Source organism: Eleutherodactylus coqui, chromosome 13 (genome assembly GCF_035609145.1).
Source record: "Eleutherodactylus coqui strain aEleCoq1 chromosome 13, aEleCoq1.hap1, whole genome shotgun sequence".
Lineage (NCBI taxonomy): Eukaryota > Metazoa > Chordata > Amphibia > Anura > Eleutherodactylidae > Eleutherodactylus > Eleutherodactylus coqui.
The window spans coordinates 100,206,794-100,221,087 of record NC_089849.1 but is presented as its reverse complement, the minus strand read 5'-3'; the positions used below and the strand labels follow the sequence as shown (position 1 = coordinate 100,221,087).

General features: G+C 48.4%; 1 protein-coding gene and 1 long non-coding RNA gene across 3 annotated transcripts in view; one reads left to right on the top strand and one right to left on the bottom strand.

The window, feature by feature from the left end:
• Window positions 1-13,292, bottom strand: part of LOC136588598 (uncharacterized) — a 44,773-nt gene extending 31,481 nt beyond the window's left edge. For both annotated transcript variants that reach the window (XR_010787593.1, XR_010787592.1), the window contains exon 1: window positions 13,239-13,292. This is a non-coding gene — a long non-coding RNA (uncharacterized lncRNA). The remainder of the gene's footprint in view (window positions 1-13,238) is intronic.
• Window positions 13,293-13,734: 442 nt separating this feature from the next.
• Window positions 13,735-14,294, top strand: part of LOC136588591 (myosin-1B) — a 35,258-nt gene continuing 34,698 nt past the window's right edge. Inside the window, exon 1 of the mRNA XM_066587941.1 lies at window positions 13,735-13,753. The gene's annotated coding sequence lies outside the window, so the exon portion shown is untranslated. The remainder of the gene's footprint in view (window positions 13,754-14,294) is intronic.

The following is a 14,294-nucleotide window of genomic DNA, read 5'->3' as shown; positions in this document are numbered from 1 at the left end:
ATAGCCCACAATGCTGTACAGAAGCAATGAGAAATAGAATCCTGTGCCACCGCCATCAGGAGCTGCACACGTGGGCATAGCAATGGGGAACCTATGTGCCACACACTATTCATTCTGTCAAGGTGTCTGCATGCCCCAGTCAGACTGGTAATATGCACCTTAACAGTAACCGCGTTGGTGGTAATGTGGTGGTGACTGCGGACCTAGTAGCACGGTTGTATTTTGTTGGTTTTCGGAATGTGGCCAGGATTAAGTGGGCCGTGGCGGGGGGATGGTGGGGGGGCTCTCTTGTAGTGTCGGTAAAGGTGAAATTCTTGGACTGCCACCAGACGAACCAATGCAAAGGCATTTGACAACAATGTTTTCCCTGTTGGAGGAGGAGGGGGATGTTTTTGAGGCACTACGTGTCCTCTCCACGTGTCCGTGGTTATATGCACCTTAACAGTAACCGCGTTGGTGGTAATGTGGTGGTGACTGCGGACCTAGTAGCACGGTTGTATTTTGTTGGTTTTCGGAATGTGGCCAGGATTAAGTAGGCCGTGGCGGGGGGATGGTGGGGGGGCTCTCTTGTAGTGTCGGTAAAGGTGAAATTCTTGGACTGCCACCAGACGAATCAATGCAAAGGCATTTGCCAACAATGTTTTCCCTGTTGGAGGAGGAGGGGGATGTTTTTGAGGCACTACGTGTCCTCTCCACGTGTCCGTGGTTATATGCACCTTAACAGTAACCGCGTTGGTGGTAATGTGGTGGTGACTGCGGACCTAGTAGCACGGTTGTATTTTGTTGGTTTTCGGAATGTGGCCAGGATTAAGTAGGCCGTGGCGGGGGGATGGTGGGGGGGCTCTCTTGTAGTGTCGGTAAAGGTGAAATTCTTGGACTGCCACCAGACGAACCAATGCAAAGGCATTTGCCAACAATGTTTTCCCTGTTGGAGGAGGAGGGGGATGTTTTTGAGGCACTACGTGTCCTCTCCACGTGTCCGTGGTTATATGCACCTTAACAGTAACCGCGTTGGTGGTAATGTGGTGGTGACTGCGGACCTAGTAGCACGGTTGTATTTTGTTGGTTTTCGGAATGTGGCCAGGATTAAGTAGGCCGTGGCGGGGGGATGGTGGGGGGGCTCTCTTGTAGTGTCGGTAAAGGTGAAATTCTTGGACTGCCACCAGACGAACCAATGCAAAGGCATTTGCCAACAATGTTTTCCCTGTTGGAGGAGGAGGGGGATGTTTTTGAGGCACTACGTGTCCTCTCCACGTGTCCGTTCCATGTCAGCAATAGTAGCACTCAAGACAGGCCCCAGTAACAATTCTGAAGCAGCAGTATAGCGGGAGCGCAGTCTTCGTTCCATGTAAGCAATAGTAGCACTCAAGACAGGCCCCAGTAACAATTCTGAAGCAGCAGTATAGCGGGAGCGCAGTCTTCGTTCCATGTAAGCAATAGTAGCACTCAAGACAGGCCCCAGTAACAATTCTGAAGCAGCAGTATAGCGGGAGCGCAGTCTTCGTTCCATGTAAGCAATAGTAGCACTCAAGACAGGCCCCAGTAACAATTCTGAAGCAGCAGTATAGCGGGAGCGCAGTCTTCGTTCCATGTAAGCAATAGTAGCACTCAAGACAGGCCCCAGTAACAATTCTGAAGCAGCAGTATAGCGGGAGCGCAGTCTTCGTTCCATGTAAGCAATAGTAGCACTCAAGACAGGCCCCAGTAACAATTCTGAAGCAGCAGTATAGCGGGAGCGCAGTCTTCGTTCCATGTAAGCAATAGTAGCACTCAAGACAGGCCCCAGTAACAATTCTGAAGCAGCAGTATAGCGGGAGCGCAGTCTTCGTTCCATGTAAGCAATAGTAGCACTCAAGACAGGCCCCAGTAACAATTCTGAAGCAGCAGTATAGCGGGAGCGCAGTCTTCGTTCCATGTAAGCAATAGTAGCACTCAAGACAGGCCCCAGTAACAATTCTGAAGCAGCAGTATAGCGGGAGCGCAGTCTTCGTTCCATGTAAGCAATAGTAGCACTCAAGACAGGCCCCAGTAACAATTCTGAAGCAGCAGTATAGCGGGAGCGCAGTCTTCGTTCCATGTAAGCAATGGTTAATGTGGCTTAAGTGGTAACTAGGCCTGTAGGCAGCCCAGTGTAACGAAAAATTGGTTCAAGTTAAAGTTCCAACGCTTTTAAGCGCATTGAAACTTATAAAAATTGTTAAGAAAAATTATTTGAGTGAGCCTTGTGGCCCTAAGAAAAATTGCCCGTTCAGCGTGATTACGTGAGGTTTCAGGAGGAGGAGCAGGAGGAGGAGGAGGAATATTAGACACAGATTGATGAAGCAGAAATGTCCCCGTTTTGGATGGTGAGAGAGAACGTAGCTTCCATCCGCGGGTGCAGCCTACGTATTGCTTACGTATCGCTGCTGTCCGCTGGTGGAGAACAGAAGTCTGGGGAAATCCAGCCTTTGTTCATCTTGATGAGTGTTAGCCTGTCGGCACTGTCGGTTGACAAGCGGCTACGCTTATCTGTGATGATTCCCCCAGCCGCACTAAACACCCTTTCCGACAAGACACTAGCCGCAGGACAAGCAAGCACCTCAAGGGCATACAGCGCTAGTTCAGGCCACGTGTCCAGCTTCGACACCCAGTAGTTGTAGGGGGCAGAGGCGTCACCAAGGATGGTCGTGCGATCCGCTACGTACTCCCTCACCATCCTTTTACGGTGCTCCCGCCGACTCAGCCGTGACTGGGGAGCGGTGACATAGTCTTGGTGGGGAGCCATAAAGCTGGCCAGGCCCTTAAAGACTGTTGCACTGCCTGGGATGTACATGCTGCTCGATCTCCGCACCTCCCCTGCTACCTTGCCCTCGGTACTGCGCCTTCTGCCACTAGCGCTGTCGGCTGGGAATTTTACCATCAGCTTGTCCGCAAGGGTCCTGTGGTATAGCAACACTCTCGAACCCCTTTCCTCTTCGGGAATCAGAGTGGCCAGGTTCTCCTTATACCGTGGATCGAGCAGTGTGTACACCCAGTAATCCGTCGTGGCCAGAATGCGTGCAACGCGAGGGTCACGAGAAAGGCATCCTAACATGAAGTCAGCCATGTGTGCCAGGGTACCAGTACGCAACACATGGCTGTCCTCACTAGGAAGATCACTTTCAGGATCCTCCTCCTCCTCCTCCTCCTCCTCCTCCTCCTCAGGCCATACACGCTGAAAGGATGACAGGCAATCAGCCGGTGTACCGTCAGCAGCGGCCCAAGCTGTCTCTTCCCCCTCCTCCTCATCCTCCTCATGCTCCTCCTCCTCCTGTACGCGCTGAGAAATAGACAGGAGGGTGCCCTGACTATCCAGCGGCATACTGTCTTCCCCCGCCCCCGTTTCCGAGCGCAAAGCAGCTGCCTTTATGGTTTGCAGGGAATTTCTCAAGATGCATAGCAGAGGAATGGTGACGCTAATGATTGTAGCATCGCCGCTCACCACCTGGGTAGACTCCTCAAAATTACCAAGGACATGGCAGATGTCTGCCAACCAGGCCCACTCTTCTGAAAGGAATTGAGGAGGCTGACTCCCACTGCGCCGCCCATGTTGGAGTTGGTATTCCACTATAGCTCTCCGTTGTTCATAGAGCCTGGCCAACATGTGGAGCGTAGAGTTCCACCGTGTGGGCACGTCGCACAGCAGTCGGTGCACTGGCAGCTTAAAGTGATGTTGCAGGGTGCGCAGGGTGGCAGCGTCAGTGTGGGAACTTGCGGAAATGTGCGCAGAGCCGGCGCGCCTTTACGAGCAGGTCTGACAAGCGTGGGTAGCTTTTCAGAAAGCGCTGAACCACCAAATTAAAGACGTGGGCCAGGCATGGCACGTGCGTGAGGCTGCCGAGCTGCAGAGCCGCCACCAGGTTACGGCCGTTGTCACACACGACCATGCCCGGTTGGAGGCTCAGCGGCGCAAGCCAGCGGTCGGTCTGCTGTGTCAGACCCTGCAGCAGTTCGTGGGCCGTGTGCCTCTTATCGCCTAAGCTGAGTAGTTTCAGCACGGCCTGCTGACGCTTGCCCACCGCTGTGCTGCCACACCGCGCGACACCGACTGCTGGCGACATGCTGCTGCTAACACATCTTGATTGCGAGACAGAGGAGGAGGAGGAGGAGGAGGAGGGTGCTTTAGTGGAGGAAGCATACACCTCCGCAGATACCAGCACCGAGCTGGGGCCCGCAATTCTGGGGGTGGGTAGGACGTGAGCGGTCCCAGGCTCTGACTCTGTCCCAGCCTCCACTAAATTCACCCAATGTGCCGTCAGGGAGATGTAGTGGCCCTGCCCGCCTGTGCTTGTCCACGTGTCCGTAGTTAAGTGGACCGTGGCAGTAACCGCGTTGGTGAGGGCGCGTACAATGTTGCGGGAGACGTGGTCGTGCAGGGCTGGGACGGCACATCGGGAAAAGTAGTGGCGACTGGGAACTGAGTAGCGCGGGGCCGCCGCCTCCATGATACTTTTGAAGGACTCCGTTTCCACAACCCTATACGGCAGCATCTCAAGGCTGATGAATTTTGCGATGCGGACGGTTAACGTTTGAGCGTGCGGGTGCGTGGCGGCGTACTTGCGCTCGAACACTTGCGCAAGCGACGGCTGGACGGTGCGCTGAACTACACTGCTGGATGGGGCCGAGGACAGCGGAGATGAGGGTGTGGGTGCAGGCCATGAGGCGGTAGTGCCTGTGTCCTGAGAGGGGGGTTGCATCTCAGTGGCAGGTTGGGGCACAGGGGGAGAGGCAGGGGTGCAAACCGGAGGCGCTGAACGGCCTTCATCCCACCTTGTGGGGTGCTTGGCCATCATATGTCTGCGCATGGTGGTGGTGGTGAGGCTGTTGGTGTTGGCTCCCCGGCTGAGCTTTGCGCAACAAAGGTTGCACACCACTGTTCGTCGGTCGTCAGGCGTCTCTGTGAAAAACTGCCAGACCTTAGAGCACCTCGGCCTCTGCAGGGTGGCATGGCGCGAGGGGGCGCTTTGGGAAACACTTGGTGGATTATTCGGTCTGGCCCTGCCTCTACCCCTGGCCCTGGCCACCGCACTGCCTCTTGCAACCTGCCCTGCTGATGCCCTTGACTCCCCCTCTGAAGACCTGTCCTCCTGAGTAAGCGTTGCACACCAGGTGGGGTCAGTCACCTCATCGTCCTGCTGCTCTTCCTCCGAATCCTCTGTGCGCTGCTCCCTCGGACTTACTGCCCTTACTACTACCTCACTGCAAGACAACTGTGTATGATCGTCATCGTCCTCCTCACCCACAGAAAGTTGTTGAGACAGTTGGCGGAAGTCCCCAGCCTCATCCCCCGGACCCCGGGAACTTTCGAATGGTTGGGCATCAGTGACTATAAACTCCTCTGGTGGGAGAGGAACCGCTGCTGCCCAATCTGAGCAGGGGCCCGAGAACAGTTCCTGGGAGTGTTCCCGCTCCTGAGCAGGTGTCATTGTAGTGGAGTGAGGAGGCTGGGAGGAAGGAGGAGCAGCAGACAGAGGATTCGGATTTGCAGCAGTGGACGGCGCAGAACTGCGTGTTGACGATAGGTTGCTCGAAGCACTTTCTGCCATCCAGGACAGGACCTGCTCACACTGCTCATTTTCTAATAACCGTCTCCCGCGTGGACCCATTAATTGGGCGATGAATGTGGGGACGCCAGAAACGTGCCTCTCTCCTAATCGCGCAGCAGTCAGCTGCGACACACCGGGATCAGGAGCTCGGCCTGTGCCCACACCCTGACTTGGCCCTCCGCGTCCTCGGCCGCGTCCACGTCCTCTAGGCCTACCCCTACCCCTCAGCATGCTGTATTACCAGTGATTTGATTTCACAGGCAGGAAATAAATTGGCGCAAGACTGCAGGCCAAATATAATTTTTGCCCTTTTTGGAAAACGAAAGGCCCCACTGCCTCTAGTGAATGAATAATCTAAGTTTAATAACTGTGCTGTGTCCCTGCTTATGTGTCACAGAACGTGAGGGTAGCAGAGTTATTATAACTCTGGCAGAGCAGGTATTTTTTTTCCCAATTAAGGAAAGCAAATGGCGAAGCCAGCAGTAAAGCGTAGCTGGGTGCGTATGATTTAGCAATGTTTTTCACGCAGCTCACACGTGTCCACAGGCGTTAGGACGGACAGAGGCTGGACAAATAGATTTGTTTTCAGTTTTTTCCCACCAAAAGGCAGCACTGCGTATATTCAATGAACATGAGAAGTTTAATAACTGTGCTGTGTCCCTGCTAATGTGTCACAGAACGTGAGGGTAGCAGAGTTATTATAACTCTGGCAGAGCAGGTATTTTTTTTCCCAATTAAGGAAAGCAAATGGCGAAGCCAGCAGTAAAGCGTAGCTGGGTGCGTATGATTTAGCAATGTTTTTCACGCAGCTCACACGTGTCCACAGGCGTTAGGACGGACAGAGGCTGGACAAATAGATTTGTTTTCAGTTTTTTCCCACCAAAAGGCAGCACTGCGTATATTCAATGAACATGAGAAGTTTAATAACTGTGCTGTGTCCCTGCTTACGTGTCACAGAACGTGAGGGTAGCAGAGTTATTATAACTCTGGCAGAGCAGGTATTTTTTTTCCCAATTAAGGAAAGCAAATGGCGAAGCCAGCAGTAAAGCGTAGCTGGGTGCGTCTGATTTAGCAATGTTTTTCACGCAGCTCACACGTGTCCACAGGCGTTAGGACGGACAGAGGCTGGACAAATAGATTTGTTTTCAGTTTTTTCCCACCAAAAGGCAGCACTGCGTATATTCAATGAACATGAGAAGTTTAATAACTGTGCTGTGTCCCTGCTTATGTGTCACAGAACGTGAGGGTAGCAGAGTTATTATAACTCTGGCAGAGCAGGTATTTTTTTTCCCAATTAAGGAAAGCAAATGGCGAAGCCAGCAGTAAAGCGTAGCTGGGTGCGTATGATTTAGCAATGTTTTTCACGCAGCTCACACGTGTCCACAGGCGTTAGGACGGACAGAGGCTGGACAAATAGATTTGTTTTCAGTTTTTTCCCACCAAAAGGCAGCACTGCGTATATTCAATGAACATGAGAAGTTTAATAACTGTGCTGTGTCCCTGCTTATGTGTCACAGAACGTGAGGGTAGCAGAGTTATTATAACTCTGGCAGAGCAGGTATTTTTTTTCCCAATTAAGGAAAGCAAATGGCAAAGCCAGCAGTAAAGCGTAACTGGGTGCGTCTGATTTAGCAATGTTTTTCACGCAGCTCACACGTGTCCACAGGCGTTAGGACGGACAGAGGCTGGACAAATAGATTTGTTTTCAGTTTTTTCCCACCAAAAGGCAGCACTGCGTATATTCAATGAACATGAGAAGTTTAATAACTGTGCTGTGTCCCTGCTTATGTGTCACAGAACGTGAGGGTAGCAGAGTTATTATAACTCTGGCAGAGCAGGTATTTTTTTTCCCAATTAAGGAAAGCAAATGGCGAAGCCAGCAGTAAAGCGTAGCTGGGTGCGTATGATTTAGCAATGTTTTTCACGCAGCTCACACGTGTCCACAGGCGTTAGGACGGACAGAGGCTGGACAAATAGATTTGTTTTCAGTTTTTTCCCACCAAAAGGCAGCACTGCGTATATTCAATGAACATGAGAAGTTTAATAACTGTGCTGTGTCCCTGCTTATGTGTCACAGAACGTGAGGGTAGCAGAGTTATTATAACTCTGGCAGAGCAGGTATTTTTTTTCCCAATTAAGGAAAGCAAATGGCGAAGCCAGCAGTAAAGCGTAGCTGGGTGCGTATGATTTAGCAATGTTTTTCACGCAGCTCACACGTGACCACCGCCCGTAAGGACGGACAGAGGCTGGACAAATAGATTTGTTTTCAGTTTTTTCCCACCAAAAGGCAGCACTGCGTATATTCAATGAACATGAGAAGTTTAATAACTGTGCTGTGTCCCTGCTTATGTGTCACAGAACGTGAGGGTAGCAGAGTTATTATAACTCTGGCAGAGCAGGTATTTTTTTTCCCAATTAAGGAAAGCAAATGGCGAAGCCAGCAGTAAAGCGTAGCTGGGTGCGTATGATTTAGCAATGTTTTTCACGCAGCTCACACGTGTCCACAGGCGTTAGGACGGACAGAGGCTGGACAAATAGATTTGTTTTCAGTTTTTTCCCACCAAAAGGCAGCACTGCGTATATTCAATGAACATGAGAAGTTTAATAACTGTGCTGTGTCCCTGCTTATGTGTCACAGAACGTGAGGGTAGCAGAGTTATTATAACTCTGGCAGAGCAGGTATTTTTTTTCCCAATTAAGGAAAGCAAATGGCGAAGCCAGCAGTAAAGCGTAGCTGGGTGCATATGATTTAGCAATGTTTTTCACGCAGCTCACACGTGTCCACCGCCCGTAAGGACGGACACAGGCTGGACAAATAGATTTGTTTCCACTTGTTTTTCCACCAAAAGGCAGCACTGCGTATATTCTATGAATAATAACTGTGTTGTGGCCCTGCCTATACAATTCTTTCCCTGCAGTATCAATGGAGGGTGGAATGCTCTGCAGAGGCGATTTTGAGAAGCCCAAAAAAAATGCAGCACAGCTAACAGCAGCCTGGACAGTACTGCACACGGTTAAATATGGCCCTAGAAAGGACCGTTGAGGTTCTTGAAGGCTACACTCACTCCTAACACTCTCCCTGCCTATGCAGCACTTCTGTCCCTAATGCCAGGTGCAACGCTCTGCAGAGCCGATTTTGAGAAAAAAAAAATGCCACTGCTAACAGCAGCCAACACACAGCTATCAGTGGCCCTAATAAGGACCTTTGGGGGGTCTTGAAGCCTACACTAACTACCAATTCTTTCCCTACAGCAGCTCCGGTATAAACAGCACTGTCCCTCATCTAACTCACACCGCATCTGAGGCGAACCGCGGGAGGGGCCGACTTTTATATTAGGCGAACACCTGATCTCGCCAGCCACTCACAGCAGGGGGGTGGTATAGGGCTTAAACGTTGCAGGGGGAAGTTGTAATGCCTTCCCTGTCTTTCAATTGGCCAGAAAAGCGCGCTAACGTCTCAGGGAAGGAAGTGAAAGTAACCAGAACACCGCATGGTGTTCGTTACGAATAACGAACATCCCGAACACCCTAATATTCGCACGAATATCAAGCTCGGAAGAACACGTTCGCTCATCTCTAATCTAATCCTGTCATATGTGACCCTGACTACCAAAGTGCTGTATGTGACCCTATTATATGTGATACGGTCTGCTGAGCCTCTGTATCTAATCCTATCATGTGTGATATGGTTTGCTGACCCTCTGTATCTAATCCTATCATGTGTGATATGGTCTGCTGAGCCTCTGTATCGAATCCTATCATGTGTGATACGATCTGCTGAACCTCTGCATCTAAGCCTATCATGTGTGATACTATCTGCTGAGCCTCTGTATCTAATCCTATCCTGCGTGATACGGTCTGCTGAGCCTCTGTATCTAATTGTATCATGTGTGATATGGTCTGCTGAGCCTCTGTATCTAAGCCTATCATGTGTGATACGATCTGCTGAGCCTCTGTATCTAAGTCTATCATGTGTGATACTATCTGCTGAGCCTCTGTATCTAAGCTCATCATGTGCGATACTATCTGCTGAGCCTCTGTATCTAATCCTATCCTGTGTGATACTGTCTGCTGAGCCTCTGTATCTAATCCTGTCATGTGTGATGCAGTCTGCTGAGCCTCTGTATCTAATCCTATAAAGTGTGATGCAGTCTGTGGAGTCTCTGTATCTAATCCTATCATGTCTGATACTATCTGCTGAGCAGCTGTATCTAATCCTATCATATGTGATCTTGACTACCAAGCTGCTGTATGTGACCCTATTATATGTGATATTGTCTGCTGAGCCTATGTATCTAATCCTATCATGTGTGATACGGTCTGCTAAACTGTTTATCTAATCCTATCATGTGTGATACAGTCTCTTGAACTATGTATCTAATCCTATTATGTGTGATACGGTCTGCTGAACTGTGTATCTAATCCTATCATGCGTGATACGGTCTGCTAAACTCTGTATCTAATCCTATCATGTGTGATACGGTCTGCTGAACTGTGTATCTAATCCTATCATGTGTGATATGGTCTTCTGAGCCTCTGTATCTAAGTCTATCATGTGTGATACTATCTGCTGAGCCTCTGTATCTAAGCTCATCATGTGCGATACTATCTGCTGAGCCTCTGTATCTAATCCTATCCTGTGTGATACTGTCTGCTGAGCCTCTGTATCTAATCCTGCCATGTGTGATGCAGTCTGCTGAGCCTCTGTATCTAATCCTATAATGTGTGATGCAGTCTGTGGAGTCTCTGTATCTAATCCTATCATTTCTGATATTGTCTGCTGAGCCTATGTATCTAATCCTATCATGTGTGATACGGTCTGCTAAACTGTTTATCTAATCCTATCATGTGTGATACAGTCTGTTGAACTGTGTATCTAATCCTATCATGCGTGATACGGTCTGCTAAACTCTGTATCTAATCCTATCATGTGTGATACGGTCTGCTGAACTGTGTATCTAATCCTATCATGTGTGATACGGTCTGCTGAGCCTCTGTATGTACAGTAGTGCTAAGGGTACAAGGCTGTATTTGCAGGCTGTATGCTGCCCCTGTATTACACAGTCCCATTATAGTCTATGAGGCTATTTACATACATGATTTTTCACACGGTCTGCTGTCTACATGGGGGTCCGATGTGACTTTGTCCCACTTTCGGCTGAGTGCCTTTAGCTGGAGCCTGATGGTTTCCAGTTCAGAGCTTTCTTTAGGGTGCTTTCACACTGGACAGAATCGGACGCAGGACGCAGCGCGGATGCGGATTTAGTTGCATTTTTAGCAGCGGAATACATTCTGCTGAACGTCTTGCGTAATTTTTTGCCTTTTTTTCCTGCAGACTTTAATTGAAGAATTCCCCCCCCCATATGTTAGAAGTCCGCAACAACAATTCTGTAAAACGTCCTTAATTCCTCAGCAGGAAGCTTTTCGGCTGCGGAATTTAATTTTGCGGTTTTCCAGTAAAGAGGCGCAGATTTAAACAGCTGCGGAATTCCTGCCCCATAAAGATAACATTAGGATGCAGAAATGTCTGCGCTGACTAATCCGGCCCCGTGTGAAAGCCCCCTCAGCGGAGCTGAAATTCAATGCGTCTTGCACGCAGCCCTCGCTGCAGGTCGGCACCCTTCTCCCGGTCTCCATCCACAACCTCTAGGAACAACAAATTAATAACACAGATGTCTCCTGCTCCCGGAGCAGTAATCCTACCGAACCTGCACATATTAATTGGGTGCTAATGGACTTACCACCCGCCACCCGCTTGCTGCGCTCTGCCGCCTGCTGTAATGTGAGCGCTTCTCAACCGATTTATTTACAGACACCTAACAATACAATGTTAGAGGTCCTGAGCCCTATAACCAGGAATTAACCTCGCTTCCTTCACACTCTGCCACCTCCTCAAACCAGCCAGAAATGACTAATAATCAGCACCAAGCGCCTGCCGTGCCTAATGCATGCTCCATAGTCCTGGGCTGCAAGCCATGGAAGTATATCACTTGTATCTGAACCTCTCCTGTATCTTACTGTTGGATAAGCTGTATATCCGCTCCTATCATGTGTGATACTGTCTGATATGGGCACACTTCTGCATTAGAAAATCTGCTCGGAGCGCCTGCTGCAAATCCGACAGAAAATCCTGCGCACAATGCTGGTCTGAATGATGGAGGCTGGATGGACCCCATTTTAGTCAATGGGGTCTTTTTGGCGCCATTCAACTCTTGATCCAGCAGTTCAGGTTTAGGGGGACTAAACTGTATTGTCCATCTAATCCTATCACATGTGATATTGTCTGCTGACCTGATATAGCTAAACCCATTATGTGTGATAATGTCTGCAATACCTTGTATCTAACCTTATTAAGTGAGATACAGTCTGCAGAGCTCCTGTATCTAATCCTATTGTGATACTGTCTATGGAGACCCTGTATCTCATCATATCATGTGTGATACTGTTTGCTGAGTTGTTGTATCTAATCCCATCGTGTGTGATAGTGTCTCTTGAGCCTCTGTATCTAATCTTATCATGTGTGATACAGTCTGCAGAGCTCCTGTATCTAATCCTATTGTGATACTGTCTATGGAGCCCCTGTATCTCATCATATCATGTGTGATACTGTTTGCTGAGTTGTTGTATCTAATCAGATCATGTGTGTGTGTTTCTTGAGCCTGTGTATCTAAACCCATCATCTGTGATACTGTAACTCCTGTATCTAATCTCAGCTAAGTAACTGCATCTAAGCATGTTGTGTGTGATACTGCCTGCTATATCTCATTTTATAATGCGTGATACTATCTGATAAGCCTTTGGGTCCAGTCACACGAGCAAGTAAATCGTGCGAGTTTTGTGCGTTGCGAGATGCACGAAAATACAACCCATTGTTTGCAATGCGTCTATTTAAACGGGGGACTTTTCTCTGACACAATGCTGCGAGATGGAAAAAATCACCGCATGTTCTAGTTTTGTGTAAATCTCGTATAAGAATAGAACATGCAGATGTGCGGTCTCTCCAGAATGTCGCCCCTGTGAATACACGCTTAGGGCTTCTTCGGATGACCACGATCTTCACGGCCGCAAAACGGGGTGAAGCAAAACCATTGATAGGATACTCAGGCGTTTTTTTTCCCCAAACAATGGCGCATTGTTTGAATAGTCAAAAAAATCCAAAACCGGTTCATGCGCTAATACGCTCCGTAGCACGAGCGCCCATCTATTTAAGCCCTTATGCAGTATCAAATCCTATTGTGTGATCATGTCTGCTAACCTGCTTTTATCTAATCCTATCACTTGTGATACTCTCTGCTGATGTATCTAATCCTCTGCTGTGTGATACTGTCTGCTGATGTATCTAATCCTCTCCTGTGTGATACTGTCTTCCGACCTGCTGTACCTAAGCTTATCATAAGTGATACTATCTGCTATGTTGCTGTATCTAATCTATTCTTGTGAGATACCTGCTGCTGAACTATTGTATCTAATCCTGCCATGTGTGATACAGTCTGCTGAGCTTCTGTACCTAAGCCCATTGTATGTGGTACAATCTCAGAACAGAACACAGCACTACCCTCCCCATCTGGTACTGTGGATGATGTGAGAATGAAGCCATGAAATTAGTTAACTCTCTAATAATTAGTAGGATACTTAGTTAGTGGCTGAGAGTTAAGTGGCTGATAAGCTTCCTACCCCAACACAGCAGCCGATGACCTGTCATTTGGTGGGATGTGTGAAATAAGGGTTCTCCACAGAAAAAAGCCCTTGGATCCAGACATGAGAGTTTTTATGGGACTTCTCTTGTGGAGAGTCCGCTGCAGTGTCTGAGGGTACAGACAGAGCCTTGTGCTTCACATAATTGTAATGTATCTGATTTCACAGCTATGTGGACTATGGGCCTCGCAGCGACATAAGGATTCTTCACGATGGTCTTGTAAAGGGCACAATTGCTGTTCTCCCTTGAGGTTCACCTTGTGGAATTATTTTTAGGGGATAACTTCAGATAGGGCCATGAAAAAAATAATTTCTAAATATAACCGGAGCTGCATGTCATTCCCAAGGGGATGGTGATGGGTAACATGGACTAAATTGTTTTATCCTTTTTAAGAATGGGGGGCATGTTCTCTATGATATCACAAAGCCCTTCACTTATAAAAGTATCAGAGGTTCATGTTAGTCCTCTGTCTTCTTCTTGTTCTGGTATCCAGGTATGTAATGAGCAGGACAGATGCTGGGAAACATTGTATCTTTCCACTATTCTAGGATATCCTCTGGGATACATTGTACATCTCTTGGATTGCGCAATTTACCCTGGGATACATTGCATCTCACTACTAACCCATGACATGCTCTCGGATACACTGTATCCCTCTACAATTCCATGATATACCCATGACACACTTGGATACCTTGTATCTACTATTCCCTAATATACTCTACAATACAATGTAGCTATCCATTGTTCCATAACATACTCTGGGATACATGGCATCTCTCTACTATTCCTTGATATACTCTAGAATACATTGTAGCTTTCCACTGTTCTAGAACATACTCAGAGATACATTGGGGCAAATTTACTAATACTGTCTAAAAGTTGGATGCATACTAAGACAGACAGTCTTAATATGCACCAGATTCATCACAGCTGGAGGGTAAATCTGTTGCATTTTAACACTGTCTGGTCTAAGTGTATACCACCTATTAATTGGCTTAGTTTACACTAAAAATTGCACCAAAATTTTGGCA